General features: G+C 42.2%; 1 protein-coding gene across 2 annotated transcripts in view; it reads left to right on the forward strand.

Annotated features, from left to right (window-relative positions):
• Window positions 1-22377, forward strand: part of LOC119652455 (heterogeneous nuclear ribonucleoprotein R) — a 217325-nt gene that overhangs the window by 91397 nt on the left and 103551 nt on the right. Inside the window, exon 1 of one of the 2 annotated variants that reach the window (XM_038056603.1) lies at window positions 11881-14480. The exons of the other annotated variant lie outside the window; for it this stretch is intronic. The gene's annotated coding sequence lies outside the window, so the exon portion shown is untranslated. Of the gene's footprint in view, window positions 1-11880; window positions 14481-22377 lie in introns of those variants that run through there. 2 annotated transcript variants of the gene reach the window in all.

A 22377-nucleotide genomic window follows, 5' to 3' on the forward strand; every position in this document is an offset into this window, starting at 1 on the left:
AATAAGTCCCTTGCGCTCGTTCGTGGGCCTCATGGTTCATATGCTTATAACACAAGTTCTGCATTGAGGAGTACACACAACGTGGCATATTCTACCTTGTCTTGATCTCAGAGACTGGCATATGAAATATTGTTAGGCTCATGTATGATTAATCGATTTGATTTCGTCCCTGCATTTAATGGAGACACATTTTGCCGGTTTGGAAAATCATCACTGGCATTTGGATTTTATTAAGTTTCATCAGCGAAATGTCATAACTCCTGAGTTCTCTTGCTTTCCCAACTAGGCTCTGTGTGGAATTAAATATTTTAATTTGCTCCTGGAAAAATTTGAAGAAATTCAAAAAATGACCGTAGGCGATCGCTATCCTAAGAAAGGGCCGAAAACTAGTTGGGACTCCCCGACAGGAATGATCAAGGGAAAAAACCGATGTGAGTACAGCGTATGTAGGTAGAAGTTTTTGGGTCAGAGATCTTCTGTGGGTAGAGGATTAGGCACAGTCTCAGGGTGAAAAATCTGGGTTGAAACGGGTTCAAAATGTAAATTATTTTATTCGAAGTGTGCCGTCGAAATGAAAGAATTGGAACATCAAATGACAATTGAAAGGGTTAGCTAATTATAGTATTAGAGGGTATGGGCATTCATAAAATGAGGGGTGGGTGCTACGCCTCTTCTTTGAACCTTAAGAACAAGATTTTAAATAACTTCTTTCAGGGTGTGTGAGAGGATATAGGATAGTAAGTGAAATGTTGAGTGATTAGTTCTTTATGTATCTAGTAATTTGTGGTTAATGCTGTCAGCTGAACGGAAGACTAGGTTTGTGACTGTATTTAAATTTCCTTCCTGCTTTTTGACAGCGGCGTCTTCTAGCGCCGCAGTCTACGTATTTTTAATAACCAAGTAAATAATAGTCACCCATGGTGACCGCATTTTCCATAAACAGCGCTAGTTTATAAGGTTAATGAGTCAACCCCCGTTTATTGATACTCCTGTGGAACACTTATGACGGTAACGATGATAATAGTTTACTCAACTGACTCTCTTAGAATGGATTTCAACAACTTATGGCGCAACCTGAAAAGGCAAAATTACCACTGATAGTCTTCGTAAGAAAATTTTTGCCATAGCTTTGAAGGTGCCAAATTATCTGGATATTTTCACGCTTTATAAGGAGTATATAAAAAATAAAATGTGTCCGGATGGCTCAAGTGGTTAGAGCGCTGGGCTGTCGTAGTGGAAGGTCGCGGTTCAAATCTCGCTGGGGGCAGAGGAATTTGTTATCGTGACTGGATGTCGGACACCAGTCGACTCAGCTGTGAATGAGTACCTGAGTCAAATCAGGGTAATAATCTCGGGCGAGCGCAATGCTGACCACATTGCCTCCCACAGTGTACTGTGGTGTACCGTTTCGGTCTTGAATGAAGTGCTCTAACACACTTCAAGGCCCTGATCCAATATGGATTGTTGCGCCAACGATTATTATTATTATATAAAAAATACAAAGAAGATCTGAACTAACTTACTATTTACCTTGCATAGAGATCAGGTATCAAGAAACTGAGGAAAATTTCCCACAGTGTCATCTACCCAATGCCAAAAGTAAGCAAACTAGATTAGCCTAGTGGCTTCTGCAGATGACGAACTATTGCTGATTCGTCTTCTCGAACTACTACACAAATGAATGAAAGTACTCCCAATATGCTAGTGTAATGTCGGCACTTACCTCCTACTTCTTCGAAGTGCTATCGCCCAAATAAAGCTTTACCTTACCTTACCTGATCTTCAGCCTCCGAATATCTTGACCCTGCTGACCAAATCTTCTAACTAGAAAAACTTGGAAGCTATCTGCAATCTACGTCTAACTAAATCTTTTCAACGCTTCCTTGGTCACCATTTTGGTCGACTACGGCTTCACCTCTTAGCACTGGTGCATTCGCTCGATATGGTCAATCCATTGCGTTTTCCAGAATTTGGCTGCAGACGTGGTGACTCGTCAAATAATTGGTTGAATTTATGATTCCATCAAATTCGCCCGACATCAAGATGAGCTGACTCCGTATCTAAACGGGTCAAAGCCTGGGAAAGAAGAATTTCGTCCTTTGAAAGTTGGACTTGTAATAATTCACATGTTGTCCATTGCAACAGCATATTTTCGGGTCCTCATGTTCTTAGCAAGAAGAATTGCGAACTCTTGGCTGCGTTCGAAAGAAGAATCCTCCGAAGAATTTTTGGCCCTCTACATGATGGATGAATGATTCCGTAGCCTACATAACGACGAAATCTATGAGCGACACTATGACGGTCAGGTTTTGGATAAAATCCGGCTCAATAGGTTACGGTGGGCGGGTCACTTACTCCGTATGGATGAGGATTATCCAGCCCGGAAAGTCTATAAGGGCAATATCTATGGTAGAAAAAGAAGATGAGGCAGACCCTGCCTAAGATGGAACGGTGGCGTAGGTCAGGACGCCAGACAGCTTTTAGGGACATCGAATTGGTGGAACTCGGCGCAAAACCGGAATGTCTGGAGTTCTTTATTAAGGCAGGCCTAGGCCGGATAGCGGTTGTTGCGCCGTTGATGATGATGATGATCCTTCCAACACAACATGCAATATTCTGTCCTGCTGTGCGTTCCAAGTGGGAGTTAGCGGTAGCCCCAAATCCACCAAATTAGATCATCCTAAAACCAATCCCAAAAGTGCAAATAACGAAATTTAAATATTAAAGATAATTACAAGAACATTGTGCAGAGCACTGCCCCTCTGCCCTGTGGAAGGCCGACATGTGATTACTATTCCCTCCAGTCATCCATTATGACTGACGAGAAACACCCTTTGTGTTCCACAGTGCCAAAAGAAGCCATCAACAGTACCAAGCATTGCAAAGCATCCTTAATATCATCTCTTCAAACTCATCTCAACTGGAGAATATACAAACAACGAGATCAGTCAATCGCATTTGAAAATGCAGGATTATGATTACACGATTATTATGATTGCATGATTACGTGATTACGATCATAATCACGAGAACTAGATTATGATTACAATCACGTAATCGTGAAATTCGTAATCATAATCACGCAATCATGATTCCGATTTCGCCAACTCTGGTTTTTATCGACATCGAGGTCTTCTAATCCAAACATCGATATTTGCTAATATGGATATTTTTTTGGCTACGTCGCAGTACTATAAGCAGAGTCGGCTTGTCGTGATCCGTTGCACCATATTTAAGTTTTTGTTTGGAACAAATCCTAATTCAAATCGACGTCTGTCTGCCACAAATGAAACGAAACTAGTTATACAGGTTTACCGTTAAGACACCCCTTTTTAAGGTTTTGTGTAAACACAAAAAATCGGTTCGATGTCTGTCTGTCTATCACATGGTTCGATGTCTGTCTGTCTATCACACTCCGAAACTGCTGGATCGATTGTTACGAAATTTGGTGAGAAAATGTGGTCTATGTGTCCCTTTACATTCAACGAATTGCGCCATTTTGTATTTCAAAAGGGGGTGGGGGGAATATGGTCATGTAAAGTATTAAATGAAAGGGCTCGGTCAGTATTTTTCGAACCTGATCTTAATACCGACTGGAGGTAAAGGCGAGTGGGGGTTCAAAATGTGTGCCCAAAAAAGTGAAACAGGTCTTGTTCTGAGAACCTACCCAACTGAAAAAATCTAAAAAAAAAATCAATGATGCAACTTTATAAAATCTAGGCCTCAAAATACATCCCGTTCCCATATCTCACCATAATTTGGAAATTTAACCGAAAACTACACTTAAGTTTATTGCAGAAGTACAAAACTTACCATTAGTTTAGGCAATATTATAGGACATAACTTTGGGAAGTTTGAACGCAAATTAACTATTACTAACAAAGTTATTGAAAGTCCAAGTATTGCATTTCACATAAATTTATTGCATTCTAGGACGTGTATGACGTCATCATCATAATGTATAAAGTGAACTTCAATGAACGGCGGGGACCCTAGAGACAACTTTCGCCTTTCTTTTTTTTACCTTTTTTAGTTATTTGAATATCAATCTTAATTACTTGAGATAGGCATGTGTATACGTATGATAGATGATGTCGGATGAATCAAAATTTGAGTTGAAAAGTTCAAAAAAACGTAGCGAGTTTGGTGTCAGTCTTCCCAGGAAGTAAAAACCAAAAATATTACAGCCACAGTTAAACACGGTGGTGATATGGGGATGCTTCTCTGCCGCAGGAGTCTGAGAACTGGCGAAAATTAATTCAAAAATGACTGAGGCGCATTATTATAGTTGAAAAGAAAACCTCGTGAAAACTGCAGATGACTTGCGCTTGGGTGATTATTATTTTCCAACAAGATAATGATCCCGAGCAGAATTTCATTAGAGGCTCGTGTGAATCTGGACTCCTGCTAGAGAAGCATGCAAGAAGAGTGGATAAAAATACCTAGAAATGCCCTAAAAATGTAGTTAGCACTTTGCAAAGGACTAGGAAAGGTGATAAAAATGAACCACATACCAGACATTAAATATGACGTTGACACTTTTTTTTGCGTAAAACAAAACTTTGTTAAAATTTGTTTACTGTCCCTGTCGGTCTTGCCTGTCTGGCACACCCATTTTCTCCGAATCCCCATACATACAAAAGAGGGTGTACATTTTAGTACTTTCCGAAGCCTGGCTTAGTTTTGACATTTGTTGGAAAGGTGGGGAGTGCGGGGAGTTGAAAGTGATCATTTCATTAACGGACCCATTCTCAGAAACTACCCAACCGAAAAATCTGGCACTGTATATCGCCTAGGCTCCGAAATACCCTCTACGCTGTTGTCTATTCAAATAAAGTGTATTTGTGCACAGAGTAAAGTGGAAATGCGTGAAGATGCGTTAGATGAATTTTGTGCACAATATTTATGTGCTTAATATGAATGTACAAACGCATATTTTGTTTGGCAATATATGACAGAATTTTAATATTCTTAGCTATGCACGAATGGAAAAACGTGCATAGAGAGTAGCCATCCTAGGAACTTAGAGCTATTATCATCGAAGGATCAAGTATTTCGTGCGATATATCTCTTTCAATGATCAGGCCAGTCGCCCCTAAGAGCATGCGGAGGCGAGTTTTCAACGTTTTTCATCGTTATTCACACCCTCGAACTCGTGCCGTCCTTCGACCAATTTTGAGGAAATTCATAGGACCTAGGATACGTATTGCTTTTCGGCAGTGATCATGCTGGTGTGTGCAGTGCCAGCGTTGGAAATTTAAAAAGCGCACTAAAAACGACATTTAACCATTTCCGGTGCCCGATAAAAGGTTCCAACAGATCAGTTTTGATATTGTCGGGCCGTTCAGGTCGTCGGGTGGTTTTTGGTACTGCCTGACTATGCTTGACTGGTTCTCGTGATGGTCTGAGGTCTGCCCGTAGAAGGAGCAAGGTGACTGAGGCACCGAGCACTGTCACCACCGATCAGGGCTCACAATTTGAGTTCACCCTGTTCAGGTCGCTAGCGAGTTCAATCGGATGTAAACGTACCTATACCACAGTTTATCCCATGGCGTCCAACGGAACTACACCAAAAAAAATCCATATACTTGTCCGCAACGAGTCGCCAAAAGGATCTCAACCAAAGACTGCACATGGTCGAAATGAATAGAAAGCAGATGAGCAGCGGGGCCCCTGGGTTCGTTGTGCAACCTATGATGCTGGTGTGGTATTTTCATCTTTCTTCAACGATGCTTAATTCACTTGGTTACAACCCCTCGGGATTCCTTTTTAGGGTATTATAGGTAGAACATCTAAGCCATTTTTTCTTCATCTTCTTTTATAGGTTACTCAGCTATGTGCTACACTAGCGGCTTGTGTTTCCTCTATTACTCTTCAGCGATCTTTCAGGAGAGTTCCTGGTATCCAAGTTTAGGAGTTATCCATATCCATTACGTTAATTTTAATGTCCATCGAAGCATTTCACTTGACAATGGTAACAACTTTCATTTTCTTTAACACCACCCCACATTTGTTAAGCAGCCTTTCATCCTCTGCTCTCGTCTTCTTGCTGGAAGGAATCCACTCTGGTGAAACGACTTGGGCCACCAGCTGGTTGAAGATTTCGTCAATATTTTTTCCCCGACAGGAGTATATTATCCTGCTCAGATATCACTATCTTTCATCGAGGCTTGGGGTGTCTCTCCCTTTTAGCCACCAGAAATTATTTTCCTTTATGATCGGCGTGAAAAGTTTTGTGGGTCCACCTAGTGGTGCGGGGAAAACAAGTTCAAATTGACACTTTTTGAGTTCCAGTACATGACACGCAGTATACACATATATGCGTACATATCCATGCATATTGTCATCTTGTTATGATCGGTTATTGAGGCTGCGTTAATCAAACGCAAAAGGTCACTCTTAAACCGTCTTACAGTATTATTATTATTCTGTTAAGGGAAAGTCGCACCGCGTCCTTGAAGAACTATTGTGCCCCTTTTACTGGTTATAGTGTACCTGTTGATCATAGTATCTCAAGCAGGCCTGTAACCGTTAGGAACTTTAGTATATTCCCCACTTCCAGAAGTTTCAGCTTTGCATCTGGTATTAAGTATTCTTCCAGATGTCACGACCTACTTTCGTTTCGTCCTCCTCCTCACAAAACCTGCCTTGTTACTCCAACGTGTTTCAAACTTCTTATCAAAGTGAAACCTTGTTGTCATGTTGTTCCTCGGTATCAGTAATTCGGGATACTGCCTAGAAAGGATATCAATCTTCCTTCGATTTAGGCAGCTCCCCGCCTCACTCATGCTACCGGCCATCCTGAATATTGATCTCCTTGCCTGCATCTGTATGTGCAGATGGAGAGGGGTTAATCCCAGAAGGACCTCCAGGGATGCCGTTGGGCATGTCCTCATTGCCCCACTGATACACACGCAAGCCAGCCTTTGGAGCTTATGTAATTCCCTGGCTTGTGTGCTGAGTTGGGTTCTTTCTGCCCAGATTACCGCTCCATAGGTAATCATTGGCCTTACTATTGCAGTATATATCCAAAGTAGTATCTTCGAGCTACAACCCCATTTGTTTCCTGCTATGGATCTGCAAGTCATCAGAGCCCTCGTGGCTTTCCGACAAGTGTTTCCGACATGTGTCTTCCAGAGTAATTTTTGGTCTAGCGTGATTCCCAAATATTTGACCTCTGTTTCTCGTTTCACCTCCATATCATGTAATGTTATGGCTTTCAGGTGATCCAGCTTACGCCTCCTAGTAAATGGTACTACGGTGGTTTTGGTTGGGTTGATCCGCAGTCCCACCTTCCTGCACCAGGCACTAGTAACCCTTAGTTCAGTTTGGATTCTATCACATAGGGTATCTTCATATTTGCCCCTACAGATTAGAACAATGTCGTCCGCGTAGCCCTGGACTTGTATTCCAGTATTAGTTAACACGTCCAGGAGTTCATCCACTACCATACTCCACATCAGCGGCGATAGTACTCCACCCTGTGGACAGCCTTGAGTGGTGTTCATGATATAATAATAGAATTTGTACCTGTTTGTACCTCTATTTGTCTGCTTTCTAGCATTTTGCCCATCCAGAGTGCCAGAGTGTTTCCCACTCCTTTGCGGTTCAGGGCATCCTGTATCTCTGTGTGCGATGTATTGTCGAATGCTCCTTCGATATCCAAAAACGCGCACAGTGCAATTTCTTTTGTTTCTATGGCGTCCCGTAGTACCTCTGTCAGCTGATACAGAGCAGTTTCAGTTGACCTTCCTGTCCGGTAAGCGTGTTGACAGTGATGTAGGGGATTACGCTTTAGAACGTTAGTTCTAATATAGTTGTCTATGACTTTCTCCACCGTTTTGAGTACGAACGATGTTAAGCAGATTGGTCTGAAAGATTTAGGGTGAAAAGGATCCTTTTTACCCGCTTTCGGAATAAAGACCACTTTTGCCTTCTCCATGCCCTTGGTGTGCCCCAGTGCTATGCTCCCCCTTACCACCCTCAGAAGAGACTCTAAGATAATTCCTAGGCCTCTCTGGATAAGTGCTGGGAAAATGCCATCTACTCCGGGATATATCATTGGTTTAAAAGTTCCCTCTGCCCATCTTAGCCTAGCTTCTGAGCATACCTCTTTTGCTAGTTTCCAGCTCTCTTTCCTCCCCCTTTTATTCGTTTTTGGGGTGTCAGGCAGATTACTGTCGCCTGCCGCCGAGGGGTACGACCCCGGGAAATGAGTTCTGAGAAGCAGGTGTACCCTGTCCTCCTCATTCTCGGTGAATGTCCCATCTTCCTTTTTCAAGCAGACAGAGGATATTCCCCCCGTCTTTGGCTACAGCCTGGTTGCTTCTGTGATCTGTTCAATGCCTTCACAGAATTCCCTAAAGCTGTTCCGTTTCGCTTCCCTGATCGCGTTGCTATACGCAGTCAGTGCATTTTTATACCTCCGCCAGTCCCCGGTTTGTTTTGCCCGGTTAAAGAGTTTTCGTACCTCTGTTCTCATTCTGGCTAGGTTGTTGTTTCACCATGGTACATCCCTTGATGACTTCACTGTCTTGGCCGGACAGCTGGCCTCATATGCGTCAATGACGATTGTATTGAGGTTTTCCACCACCGTTTCTAATTCCATTTCAAATTCCATGCATCCATATCTGGGCTATCCTAGTGCTGGCCATTGGCTCCGTTATTGTTTGAAGCTCTTCTCCACTGTCAGAGTGTCACCCTCCTCCTCCGACATGGCGCTTTCCGTCGCGTCGCTGTCCACCCCGAGCCCTAGGAGTCCTAGGTCTAGGTCGTCCAGCTTCTGCTCTTCACTGGGCAGCAGGTCTATTTCCCTGGTTGATTCAGTTCTTTCTGCCTCTATGGCTTCCGCGACTTCTTCAGGGACCTCGGTAAGTTTTTCACCCGATGCCTCCTCCGAGGTCTCTTTCCTTGGCTTTTCCTTGTGCACATGCACGGGTATGTTGCCAAATCGGTAGTTGATATGACAACTCCGACGTTTAATTGCCTCTAGGGATCGGTCATCTACCCCGATCGTGAGGAGTTTATTACCCTTTCCCTCCACCTTGCTTCTGAAGACTCTCCATAGTCGAGTATGGAGATCTTCATTCTGAGCAATTAGGAGTCTCATAAGGTCTTCTGTTTCTATTGCCGCGGCCTTTGGCAGAAAAACTGTCACCATGTGGGCTCCTGGTATATCATCTCCAGCAGATGTTGACAGTTCTACCCCTTCCCAGCCTGGCAATCTAGGGATTATGGTTTTAACCCATTCTGCGGTGCCTTCCGTCGCGCAGTCCACCAGTATAAGGCCTGGTCGAAAGCGTATCTCGGTGAACACCAGTTTCGACGTCCAACCCTTTATCATCTGCTTGACGACAAGTTCCTCGATGATTTCCTGTTCCTCCCGAGTGAGTATTTGCTCGGGAAACCTTTTTGGCAGTATGGCCAGTCGAATGCCCTTGACCGCACTAGCATAGCTAATGCCGGGCTTCCTGGGTCCTGCGTTCACTCCTGACCTGCCCGGGTTTTCTCCTCCCATGGGTTCAGGTCTGGGTTTTTTGGGGGCATTCCCTTCATGCGGGCTGATCTTACAGTAAGTTTCCTCTTAGAATTTAACCTAACTATTGCAGGCGAACAACCTGTAATATAAAGATGGAATCCTAGGAAAGTGGATTGGATGAAGTTCAATGAACTTCTTGGCTACAAATTTGAGCTCCCTAGGCGTAGTGTGGTGGGGTAAGGTGAAGCAAAAGAATGTTCGCTGTAAACTAGCCACACTGCAAAGAACTGTGTGCCTTGGGTACCATCGGTGCCATGAGCACCTCATCCGCGCAGCTCTGAATGCATTACTCAATTTGCAGCCCTTGGATGTGTTTATTCAGATCACTGCAATGAGAGCAGCTCATAGAATAATTCGGTTAGATCTATGGGGAAACAATGAACGTGGAGGACACAAAGCATTGGAAGAGTCATTGGGAGAACTGAATCTAGTTTTCGCAATGCTTTCCGATTCTTGAAACGAAGAGAAAACTGGGACGAACCAGAAGAATGCGTGTCAGGATATACTAACGTCTTCTACACCGATGGCCCAGGACAGAAAATGGTTCTGGAGTAGGAGTTTCCCTCTCGAATAAAAACGAGAAGTGGACTTTCCTTTGGGACAATACTCTTCCTGTCAGAACCAAACAAACATACTGCAAAGTTTATCCTGTCGGAAAGCAGGAAGACTTACAGAAGTATTGTGGGCATTCTGACTGGCCATAATTCACTAGCTGATACGTGATGATACGTGTCCATCCTGTAATGACGAAACGGAATCCACGGAACATTCTCTACGTAAGTGTCCCGCCTACGGACGCATCAGACATCAGATTTTTGGTGTCATCACATCCACCAACGGAAATTCTGTGATACGTAAACGAATTCGGGATAGTGCTAGTACCTAATTAATGCAATTAGCTACTAGCACTGATGAAGGAGACACGTGGTCTCCGAAACAATTTTATGCGGAAGGAAAATAAAAAAAAATTACAGTATAAGGAACAATACCTAGTTCTTTTCCTAATTCATATATTAACTGTAAAAAAAAACATGGATGAAAATTTCAACTTGGAACGTAAGTTATTGCAAAAATTCTCGAATTTCTAAGTTCCATTGCCATTTTAGTTCTTTCCTGGATTTTTTCCTCGAGTTGTTTCTCAATTTATTTAGTATGTGGCCGAAAGTCATTTTCTTAAGTCAAGTGAAACTCGAATGTGAGCCCTGCTTCGACTGTGTTTGTTTGAATGAAGTTTTTTGTGTTGGGTAACTCCCTTAAAGATTCCCGTGAAGGAATCGTTAATTGTGAAAGTAAAAAAAATATTTCTTTTTTTTTTTAGCCTTTGTCCCGTTTACAAACTGGGTTGGCTCCTGATCACTGATCGGTTACGCCATTTTGTTCTGTCATTCTGTCAATCTCAGCGCGAATTATTATTAATGTATTGCCCAGTAAATATGACGCTAAGCTGGGATATATAATGGAGGTGTCTACTATTATTGATAAAGTGGACTTTTCTGTGTAAATTTATTGGAAGAACTGCTTCCGGGTAAATCAACTGCTGAGAGTCATAAAATGTCAGTATTATGTGCATCTTACATAAGAAATCCACAAAACTTTTCATATCTGAAGCGTTAATCATCCGATTTAAAACTTATTAAGATTAGAAAGGAAAATTTAGTTTTTCCATGAATTAATTGCTCCAATAAGTCAGTAATTTTTAAGATTTAGGAAATCGCCATTCATTTTTTGGTACAATTTTAGCACTCTGTGGTCAACCTACGCCACTGTTGCCAACTTTTTTCATCTGGTTTGTTGCAAAACGCATTTCAGTCCGCAAAAATGTGCAACACACAGTCTCGTACATTTGAAAAGCTCCTGCCCAGAAGATTCCAATCTCAAAAGAGTACATGATAATTAGGATAATGAGGTAGAAACGAGTTTTACGCTCATGGAAATTTTCTACAGTAGACCCCCAGAGTATCTACATAGTTATCGTATGGTGTGTTCATTTGACTATCACAGACAGTGCAAGCTTACCTCTATGCATATGGCATCGAAACAAGTTCACATATTCCACAGACCAGATTGATATGTGAAAGAAATCCGATTAAACTTAATTTTGCCGGGAAGCTTGTGCGAATACATGGATGGTAGACGAACTGCAACCCATACTAATGTATGTATGGTTGTAAAGTATCTTTTTGGAACCATCTCTTTTTCACTAGAGTTAGTGATTGCGAGAGATATAGTATGAGTCTTAGTACAAGAAAAAAAATGAGATATATACATACATACGAGCGCGCCAAGTTTGAATTCAAAAAAATTCGCGAGAGACTGTGGTTGCCTGTAGTGTACTCTGCCACTTTGCCTCTCCGACTTCCTCTGGGAAGCCATTGCGCGAGATATTCGCGAAATTACAGATTTTTGGTTTGACAAAGATTGTCGGAATAATTCGCGAGCGGAAAAGTGGAAAAGGGAGTTTAGATAGTGTAAATTGCGATTCGAATGCAACCTTTAGCTGGGCCTGAGTTGGGTTGAAGATATCTATTGAGGCTTGTATTGGTGCAATGCGAAAAGCTTCCGACATAGTCGTTTACTAGGGGAGGGTGCGCTCATCCACACTCCATTCGTGAGGCTGCTTCCAGCTTCTAGCCATACCGCCGATAAGTGTGAGTGTCATTTGCGGACCCTAAAAGTGCAACATAACTACAAGGGACCCACATTGTCTGCACAGGCATAGCATGCAGACGCACACAGGACGCGAACAGGCGACAGGGATCAAAAAGGATAACCCCACATTGAACGGATTCTAGCCGACTTCATTCCAGCGGACGACGACCACGAACGAGAGCGACCGAAGACTGGACGAAGAAAAAAGGGGCTCTAGTTTTTTGAATAAAGTGAAGCGTTTTATTTTTAAAAATTTCGCGTGTATAATGCAAAGGTAGGGAGGGACGAAAAGGTGTGTGGTATGGTGTGTGCAGCGCGGCAAGCTACCAAACGAACAAAGCTACTCTACTCCGAAGGGATATATACAAGTACGGGTATTGTACCCTCTGATATGTGCTGCTCCTGGTGTGGCTATTGCTGGTGTCTTGGGGTGCACTAGTGAAGTTGAGCGCGGACGATGAACAGCTAAATCGTCGCCGACTGCAGTTTTTAGAAGTTAATAATAGAAAGAGCACACAATTGTTTTTATAAGAAACGGTCATAATAAAAAAAGTTAGAAAATAATACAGAATATAATAGAAAATTTAGAGATAACTTTCGCAAAATAGTTCGTTTCTCTTATATAATAATGAATCGATAATAAGTAAAGAAAGTTGGATATTCCAAACCGCAAAATCGAGTCCGTGTTCCGCTGTCTGACCAACGTCCACATCTACAGTTTCCGCGTTCCCGGATGCCTTGGTGTTGCTTAAATCGGAAAACCTTTCGGCGCAAAAATTCATCTGTAAAAGTTGATAGGGATTGCAATTAACGGTCAAATTTCGTTAGATCCTTTAAAGGAGCGGAACGCCTTCGTCGTCGGCCCTAATATATCTCCCAAACAGTGTGCACAGCCAGAGAAACTCTAAACCGACCCCGCTTTAATTGCAAGTGATAACATCCATTAATGTTTTTTTCTTTTTGAATTTGTTGCCAACTATATTTTTAGAAAAATCGTGTTATTTGTTGAGCGTTGAAAATCTTGTAAGCAATATATGGAAATATTGCAATTGTTTCATGTACCAAGAGAGGCCATCACTAGTGCCGCATATTAACTTGTACATACGCGGACAATTATTGGAAAGAACGTAATAATTGCAAATATCTCCGCTTGTGTAGCTACTTTTGTTGTTGTTTTTGTGTGAAAGAACGACCTAGACACTGCCAATATTGCCCTCGATCGGTCGAGTGGCGCATTTTAGATACATCGCGGAGTGGTGGTGTGGTGCATCCTCGGCACTTAAGTAGGAACAAAATAAAGAAGGAAAAAAAAAATTGTAACGATGTATTCGAGTGATTATAAAGTGAAATTCTTCTCAGGCGTGGAAAGTGCATTTTCCAACACCACCTAAAGTCTGGGTGCCCATTGCAAAAGCTGCAGCAGCCTGACTTTAACGCACAATATGGAAATTTCATAGTCGCTGAGTGTGTGCGCGCGCGAACATCTCGAATATCTGAAAATACCGAGTTTTCATACATTTGCCCAGAATATATAAAATTAACAAAAAAAAAAGAAAAAAGCCTGAAATAAAAGGAAAAGATACAAAACTCGCAATCTCCTCGATCGCACGAATATTGGGGTGTGTAAATGTGAAATTGGAAAAGTGCATTTGAGCCAGTTCTATTATGAGACCTACAAAGTGCATACAGTCGTCATTGTCAGACTCCAGAGACTGCAATTATCGTTATTGTTCATAGTACGGAGCTTGTGTGGTTTTCGCGGGTAATCGAGCTTCTACAGCACAACACTACTCTGATAATTCCGCTCCCATTCGCTAGTTGGGTGCCCATCTAGAATCAGAGAAATCCGTAGGACCCGGAAAAACCCATCGACCCCAACCGCCACCGTTCACGAGTCATCAGAGAGAGAGATCTCCTAAAGGAAAATCCAAGGAAGGCGTTTCAAAAAGAGTTCCGGTTGTCGGGTTTGCATCCGTTCCGTAGTCTCGGTTGTCTGTGGTCTTTTTTTATTTAGCGAATATTTCGTGAAACAAGAAAAGCTTAAAAATAAAATCTCCCTCGACCACTTCCTACGCAAACAGCACAGTTAAACGCGACGTGTCTCACCTTTAAAGACATTTCAGAAAAATCTGAAAAATCTCTACCAGAAGGAAATTTGGATTCTACCGGTCACCGGTTTTTCGCGCGCGAGTGTTCTTCAGGAATAGAGAGAGAGGGGAGGGGAGACAAGCGGTCATCAGCGCGCTTAGTTTTCCTATATTAGTTTCAAGCAATAGTTGGAAGTCTGAAAACAGTAAGTGTTCCTAAGAAATCAATTTTTTTTTCATATATATATATATATATAGACAGCCGGGATTCTGTATGGTCACTATCATCCCTGCATTGCAGCGCATTTCCCTTACAGGAAGAAAGTACTCTCGGGTACATATTTCCAATCAAGAAGGAAAGCTTCCCGCAAAGCAGCATTTCATGGTGAATCTACTATAAAAGCGCTCCATTGCTAGATCTAGATACATTCAGGATAGTGCATGGACTGTCACCGACCCTTTTTACCATGATTATCCATATAAAAAACGCGCGCGCTTTTCCTACATTCCACACTCTTTGCTCCTCCTCCTCCCCCCCCTTTTTGAGTTTTGACTCTGCACCCTGGAAGCATTGAAAGCGTGGGGCTCGGTCCGGTCGCAATCGTTCAAGATACACGTTGCACTCTAGTATCTGAATTCACACTAAATTGTAGTACTCTCCTCCTTTGTGTGTGTATTATGTATTATGAGTATATGATATAAAATGGCGGTATGCCTCCCTCGGATAAAGTCGATGCGCTTCTAGGCTTTTGATTTAGTGTGGCTGGCAGAAAATGCACAAGCTTCTCCTACATATTGGTGGTTGCACGAGCGTTGATGCAATCTCAGGTGTCTGACTCCCCATTCCCGTATATTCGCATACATATATAGAATATGTACTGGAAATGTTGGTAGAATTTACGGTTGATAAACGTGGTCTGATGCAACGTTGTCAGATTTTAAGATACTTTTGCTAGGACAACATGCTTGCAGAAGTATCTTTTTTACTTTTTGGAATGCCTCAGATATATTTAGAACACTCATTTCAATTAGTTAATCATAGTTTCCTTTAGAACTCGTAGGCGCTTCTAAATATGGTTTGCTATACATTCAGGCATCACAAGTCCTGTTGTAATGATAAAGCGAACACAGAAACTTCCTTCAAAGTAGGCACCTAATAGCCTCCCCGCCTTATTTTCACTAATGACTGAAATCGCTTCTATAGTGCAATCTAACAAAACTCTCAAAGATCGTTTTTATCAACATTTTAGATTTCAACCAAATTCAGACTTATCTGAAAAGTCCGCGTCATGTTATGTAACGTCACAACTCGAGCCAAGAAACTTCAGTAGACTGCCAACTCGCAGTTACTCATAAAAAATATAAAACTGTCAAAATTAATTTCCCGCATAAAATGCCAAAGAGTGAAGGGAAATATTTTTTCATCCCTTGCTAAACAAGTAATTCCACAAAAACCCGGCAGGAAGTTTTATCATAATCATCAACGGTGCAACAACCGTAAGGAACTAAAGATATCCCGGTTTTTTGTCGAGGTCCACCAATTGAGTATCCCTAAAAGCTGTCTGGCGTCTTGACCTACGCCATCGCTCCATCTGAGGCAGGATCTGCCACGTTTTTTTTTTCTACTATAGATATTGCCCCTATAGATTGTTCGGGCTAGATCATCTTCATCCATACGGATTAAAAGACCCCCCCCCCCCCCCCACCGCAACCTATTGAGCCGGATTTTATCCACAACCGGACGGTCATGGCATTGCTCATAGATTTGGGCGTTATGTAGGCTACGGATTCGTCCATTCTCATGTAAAGGGCCAAAAATTCTTCGGAGGACTCTTCTCTCGAATGCGACCAAGAGTTTGAAATTTTTCTTGCTAAGAACCCAAGCCTCTGAGGAATACATGAGGACTGGCTATGAGCCTTGTATATAGTAAAAGCTTTACCTTTAGCTTCGTTCGGCTTAGGCCTGAATTCACTACTAGGTTTTTGGATTGAATATTATTTGTATTCATGTCATATTTCGGTCATGCTGCTACCACGACAGAGGTGATGCAGCGTGTGATAGGTTACCTATGCGCTGAACGAAACCACAAGTCGTCTATATTTTTTTGAAAGCTCTCTGTAATGCGGCAAGTTCGTACTCTAACCAATAACCATTTGAAATCATTATACTTTCGAAAAGAGGAAGAAATTTAATTATTTGGAATTTCGGTAAATGTGGATTACTGAAGACTTAATCTTATCTGTCGGAAAGGGCCAAGGTATCGAACTAATCAAGGTCACTGTGGAGATCCTCCCCTCAGATGTCAATATCGTCAGCGTAGGCCAGTAGTTGGGTGGACTTGAAAAGGATGTTGCCTCTCGCATTGACATTTGCATCTCGAATCACTTTCTCCAGGACCAGGTTAAAGAGGACGCATGATAGGGCATCCCATTGTCTTGGACCGTTGTTGATGTTTGAAGGTCTCGAGAGTTACTGCTTTTATCTAGCTTCCATATTGCCTAAGGTTAGCATAGTCAGTCTTATCAATTTCGTCGGAATACCATATTCTTTCATGGCCGTATACAGCTTTACCCTGGCTATGCCGTCACAGGCGGCTTTAAAGTCGATAAAAAGATGGTGCAACTGATGTCTATGGACATATTCCAATAGTTTTTCCATCGCTTGCCGCAGAGAGAAAATCTGATGCGTTGCTGATTTGGCTGGAGTGAAGCCTCTTTGGGCCAATGATGTTTTGGGTTACAATCTCGGCAGATGTCGGATTTTACCTAATACTACCACGAAGCGCCAAGCATTTAGGCTCGGACGGTTCTACCTATTACCGACAAAGGGTCGCTGGTGGTGGTGACCGTAGTAGGTTAGGTAGGTTAGTGGAAGAATCCGTCGAGAACGACCCGCAACATCGTGCACGTATCCAGAATGGTGTACTCTGCATGGTTTGAACCAGACTGCGTGAGAATGTTGAAAAATTTTGTCTTATCAGATAGTGAAGATGGCCGTTCATAAGCAGGGCCGTAGAGAAAATCTAAATCCGAGATAAACTACGTTGGGCTTCTAGTATCGCTCTCTGATAATAATTGCGGTATCCTTTTTCTGTTCTGGGAGCTTGGGTTAATATGAATATAATTCGACTTGAGATGTTATATACATTGCGGGAAGGATCTTATATAATATCGGAAACAATATACCCCTTGAGTTTATCATCAGTGCCGTCTTTCCGCCGGATAGCTTTCGACAGAAGCAACAGAATAATTGCGAATAACGGTCGTCGCTAGAGACCTCCCAGTTGGGGGAATTTGATGCATTCCTGGCATTTACCCATGTTCAGCCTAGTCGGTAATCAATTTTATTAATTGAACTGTCATCAACTTTCCTAAGCATTCATTACCCGCTTCTACACTTTCTCTGGAGTGCTTAAAAGCTGCAAATTTTCAGTAGCTCTTCTTTGACTACTGCGGTTACTATGTATTAATAGCTCCTAAGTCACTTATAACGTGATCTCTCCCCGGCTTTGAAGTGAACCGATCACAACCATCTAGAGGTCCCCCATAAGACTATATTTGTCTCTGATCAAATTGCTTTCGAGGATCTGCCTCGGTCCGTTCCATAATAATTAGCTGTTCCTTTTAGGTCTTTATAAATTTCTTTGCTTCTTTATCAGTCTTAAATACCTGCCGTTGTCTTGTTAATTGTTCGGTATAATAACGGTTCGAGCAAAGATTAGGAGACTCTCTCTGTGCCAGTAACCTGATTTAATTACTCTCTATAAAAATTTGTTGATCTATGGTTTTCGCTGAACAGCCTCTTTTTTTGAACCTTGCAGGTCTCCTTCAGATTTTCTCGTTAGCTACAGGTAATTTTTTCGTAAAAACAGATATGCTGGGTTAGCCAGACAATGTCCCATTGATCGAAGCAAGTGACAGTCAGAGCGAGCAATATCTGAAAAAAAAATATTAGAGGGGGGGGGGATGCACTCAAACAAAGTATTTTGCGGATTTTGTTCCCTCGTTACTGGTAGAACTTCCTATTCTGAAAATATGGCCAATAGTGAATTATGATCAAGTCCCTCTTTTCTTAAGACATCCAGATTTCATTACATCCTATGCGACAGTGACCAGGTATACAAAGTTGCTTCACTTCTGAAGGATTTTTTAAGGCTATCAACGCCCTCAAAACTGACTATCGCTGCACATCATGATACTCCTACCCCTTCAATCGCTCGTCAATGGCCCAGTTTGCCGCACACTTCACCCTGAAAAATCATTGTATATTGTCCTAACGATAGAAGTCAATTTCAAGTTCTTACCCGAAAAGTAGCTAGACCTTTGCTTCACATCCATCTTGCACTACATCGTTCTGAGCTCTTGATCATCACCTAGCACAACTGTGTCATTCATACAAGCATGGGGGGTACACTGCCAGATTTTGCAGTTTACATAGCAGTAAGCCAATCAGCATAATCCATTGAATTTGCGGTAGCACACCTTCTTGGGTAGCCTTTCATTGCTTCTGTCGCCAAGTAGCGATCAACACCTACTTCAGTGGACAATTAATCTCTGCGTCAGCATAGCATATATCTAATTTATTAAAACATCATCGACACTATGCTCTCTGACGGGATCATAAAGTTTTTGGAAGGTTACACAGTCATTGCACACTCATCTTGCAAAACATCTTCTCTTCCTGAAACCGCGATTGGGGAGCAGACTGTAGTGTCCGCGGCTTTACAAGATGTGCGGTATGTAGTTGGTCCATCCGGCAAGAGAGTGCATTCAATAATATGTAATCCCCCTCCAACTCAATATAAACAATAAGTGCCATGCATTTAGGTATGGCCTTACTGGGAGAATTCGTTGAGAACTCCCCGAAACATCGAACACCTATGCAGAATGGTATATTTCTACATGGTTTGAACCAGACTGGATGAGAGTTGCAGAATATAATGGGAAGTCGTGGGGATTCAGGTACAATACCTGTAGCTGACAAAATTATGGGAACTACAACCACTTTCTTGTCACGTCAAATTTTTTGATTTCCCGAGCCAGTGGCTCATAGTTCACTTTCTTCTCCACATATTTCCGTTCAATGTTATTATGGGGGATAGCAACATCAATAATATACGCGGAGCGACCCATCTTGTCAACTAACAGCACGCCAGGCTATTCCAATGTCAACATAAGTTATATCAGCCATGGCTGTTTCGGGAAGGGCCTCAGCAACGGCTAACTTCATTTCAAAGGCTTCCCTGATCCACACCGAAGTTACTTTATCGACCTGAATTAAGAGATTTTGATAAAATCCTCTTTGATTTTGAAAAACCAAGATGTTTTTTGCCCTTTGGTGAAGGCGCTTTTGATAGCGATGGATACGAGTGGAGCATACTGCAAGTTTCTACTTCAGCATCTCGAGGATTTCTGTGATTGGCATATGGTGGGAGAGATGGTAGTTTGCAACAATTTTCGAAACGCATTTATGTTCTCTTAGTGATAGATTTCTAAGATTTACTTGCGTGATGCAACCAATTTTTCTCAACTTTTTGACTCTTCTGTTGAGTCGAAAACCTAGAAAGGTAGTCCTCCTGGGCATACCACTGTTATTCGTTTTAAGATGTTGATTGTGGAGCTCTGGTAGCCGCAACGTAGATTAAGCTATGAACCTCTGTCGCAGTAATCTCGCTAGCCAAACGATTACCCAGAATTCTGTCGACGGCCGCAATTATGTGGTTAGTTACCGAAGTAAACTTTAATTTTTCAGAGCTAGAACTAGTGTCCGATAATCTTAGCATATTCATACGTGTAATGCGATCGATGCATCGTTATGATTTGGTTCGACATTGGCTCATGGAGTACCTTACAAGTGGAATATTCGAGTTGCTCATTGGTTCATTTGCCTGTATCACGTCTTGTCCATTAATGATGACTTTATTTTGTCAAAAAATCAAGCCGGATTTGTCAAGAACTGCGGAACTACTGACGCAATACACGTTGCGCGGTTACTCATGGAGAAACACCGTGAGAAGCATCGCCTTCTTTACATTGCCTTTCTGGATCTAGAGAAAGCGTTTGACCGTGTACCATACGAACTCATCTGGTATGCTTTACGACAACACTTCGTGCCAGAAGAACTCGTGCGCTGGGTTCAATTGCTCTACCACGATCCAAAAAGTAAAGTTCGAAGTATGGCGGGTATATCAAAACCGCTCTGTTGGAGTTCATCAAGGAAGTGCCCTCTCACCGCTCCTCTTTGTCCTTGTTATGGACACCGTCACACGGGATATCCAACGTCCAGCGCCCTATACACTGCTTTATGCAGATTATGTTTTCCTAGCATCTGATAGCAAAAATGATCTCGAGCAACTTGTTCAAAAATGGAATGATCGCCTCATGCAACACGGTCTCAGATTGAATTTAAACAAAACTGAATTTTTGACGACCGATCCCCATGAAACAAGCACAATCACTGTCAGCGGCAGTGATCTGCCCAGAACTGAGCGATTTAAATACCTCGGGTCAACGCTATCAGCCAATGGAGAACTGCGTTATGAAATTGCTTCACGCATTAACGCAACCTGGATGAAGTGGCGTTCCACAACTGGTGTCCCTTGTGATCGACGTATCAACGAACGTCTCAAATCTAAAATTTACCGCAATGTCGTCCGTCCAGTCGCTCTGGTTCTGAGTGTTGGCCGACCATAAAAGACAATGAACGGCGTCTTGCGGTAATGGAGACGACGATGCTACATTGGACTAGTGGCGTCACACGTTTAGATCACATCCGAAATGAGGATATCCGCGATCGTTATGGGGTTGCACCGATCGTGGAAAAGTTGCGAGCGAGGCGTCTTCAATGGTATGGTCACGCAATTCGTGCAAACGAGAATTCACTTGCCAAGATTGGTCTGAACATCGAAGTCGATGGTAAACGACCAAAAGGCAGACCTAAACAACGGTGGCTTGATACGCTGGATGGGGATTTGAAAGCCTCGAGATTGCACCCAGATCAGGCATTCGATAGAGCCAAATGGCGAAGCCGATCACGACGAGCCGACCCCGCCTGTGAACGGGACAAAGGCTGAAGAAAAAGAAGAAAGATGTCTTTGTTTTGTCAGTGAAGTTAATGTAAGTCGATTTGGGTTCATTTAGTTTTCCATTTTCTGGTCCATTCTACAATGCAATTAGTAGCTTTTTCTAACTTTGTTTTTTTCTCTATATTTTTAACCGTGATGAGGACAAGTGTTACCTGCAAACGTCGCTATTTTGGTTTCGTCATTGCAAATATCATTTTTATACAAAAGAAAGTGATGCCTCAAAAACATCCCTTTGCAGTACGCCAGCTGAAATTCTTTCCAATTTAAAGTATGTTCCTTCATATTTCACTCTGAATAAATGTTCGGCTACATAAAGATTCTGGGATCTCTTAGAATTCCTCCGGGAAGTTTTGGGTTTCTTGAATATATTTTTTGCATACCGCTCATTTTGTTTGTCCACTAGTCAACCTGGGTGTGGTCTATGAATCTCTTTAGATATAGCAAGTGGCGCCACTTTGCGCTGATTTTGAGGGGGGGCTCGCTATACATGCGAAAGAGGAGTGTAAATCTGATTTTACAAAATATGGGCATGTGGGGTATCAAACGAAAGGGTTCGGTTAATACTTTTCGAAACGTGTCTTATATCTGATATTGGAAGAAACATAGTGGAGCGAAGGCGCAAAATGTGAAATAAGCCTCGTTCTCAGAACCTATCCAACGAAAAGATCTGAAAAAAATCACAATAGTGCATCTATATATCCTCAAAATACATCCATTTCCGATATCTGCTCGAATAAAGTTGATAATAGCTATTACTTAGGGGGGTCATTTCGTGTGTCGGATCCCAGGAATCTATTTTTGTATGGCATCAATTGTACCTGATATCCAGAGTTGTTCGGAAATAGTGTTAAACACATGTCACATGCAGGTTTATATCGATCGCCGTAATAAAGCGTGTATTTATAGGTCTGCACTTTTTCATTAAGAAAGAACTACCAGCGATCACCACGTGGAGGTGAAGATAGGGTTTGTTAGTAGAACTATTGGTTCAGCAGGCGTTTCCCAAGTTTTATGTTGC

The sequence above is a fragment of the Hermetia illucens genome, chromosome 3 (assembly GCF_905115235.1).
Source record: "Hermetia illucens chromosome 3, iHerIll2.2.curated.20191125, whole genome shotgun sequence".
NCBI lineage: Eukaryota > Metazoa > Arthropoda > Insecta > Diptera > Stratiomyidae > Hermetia > Hermetia illucens.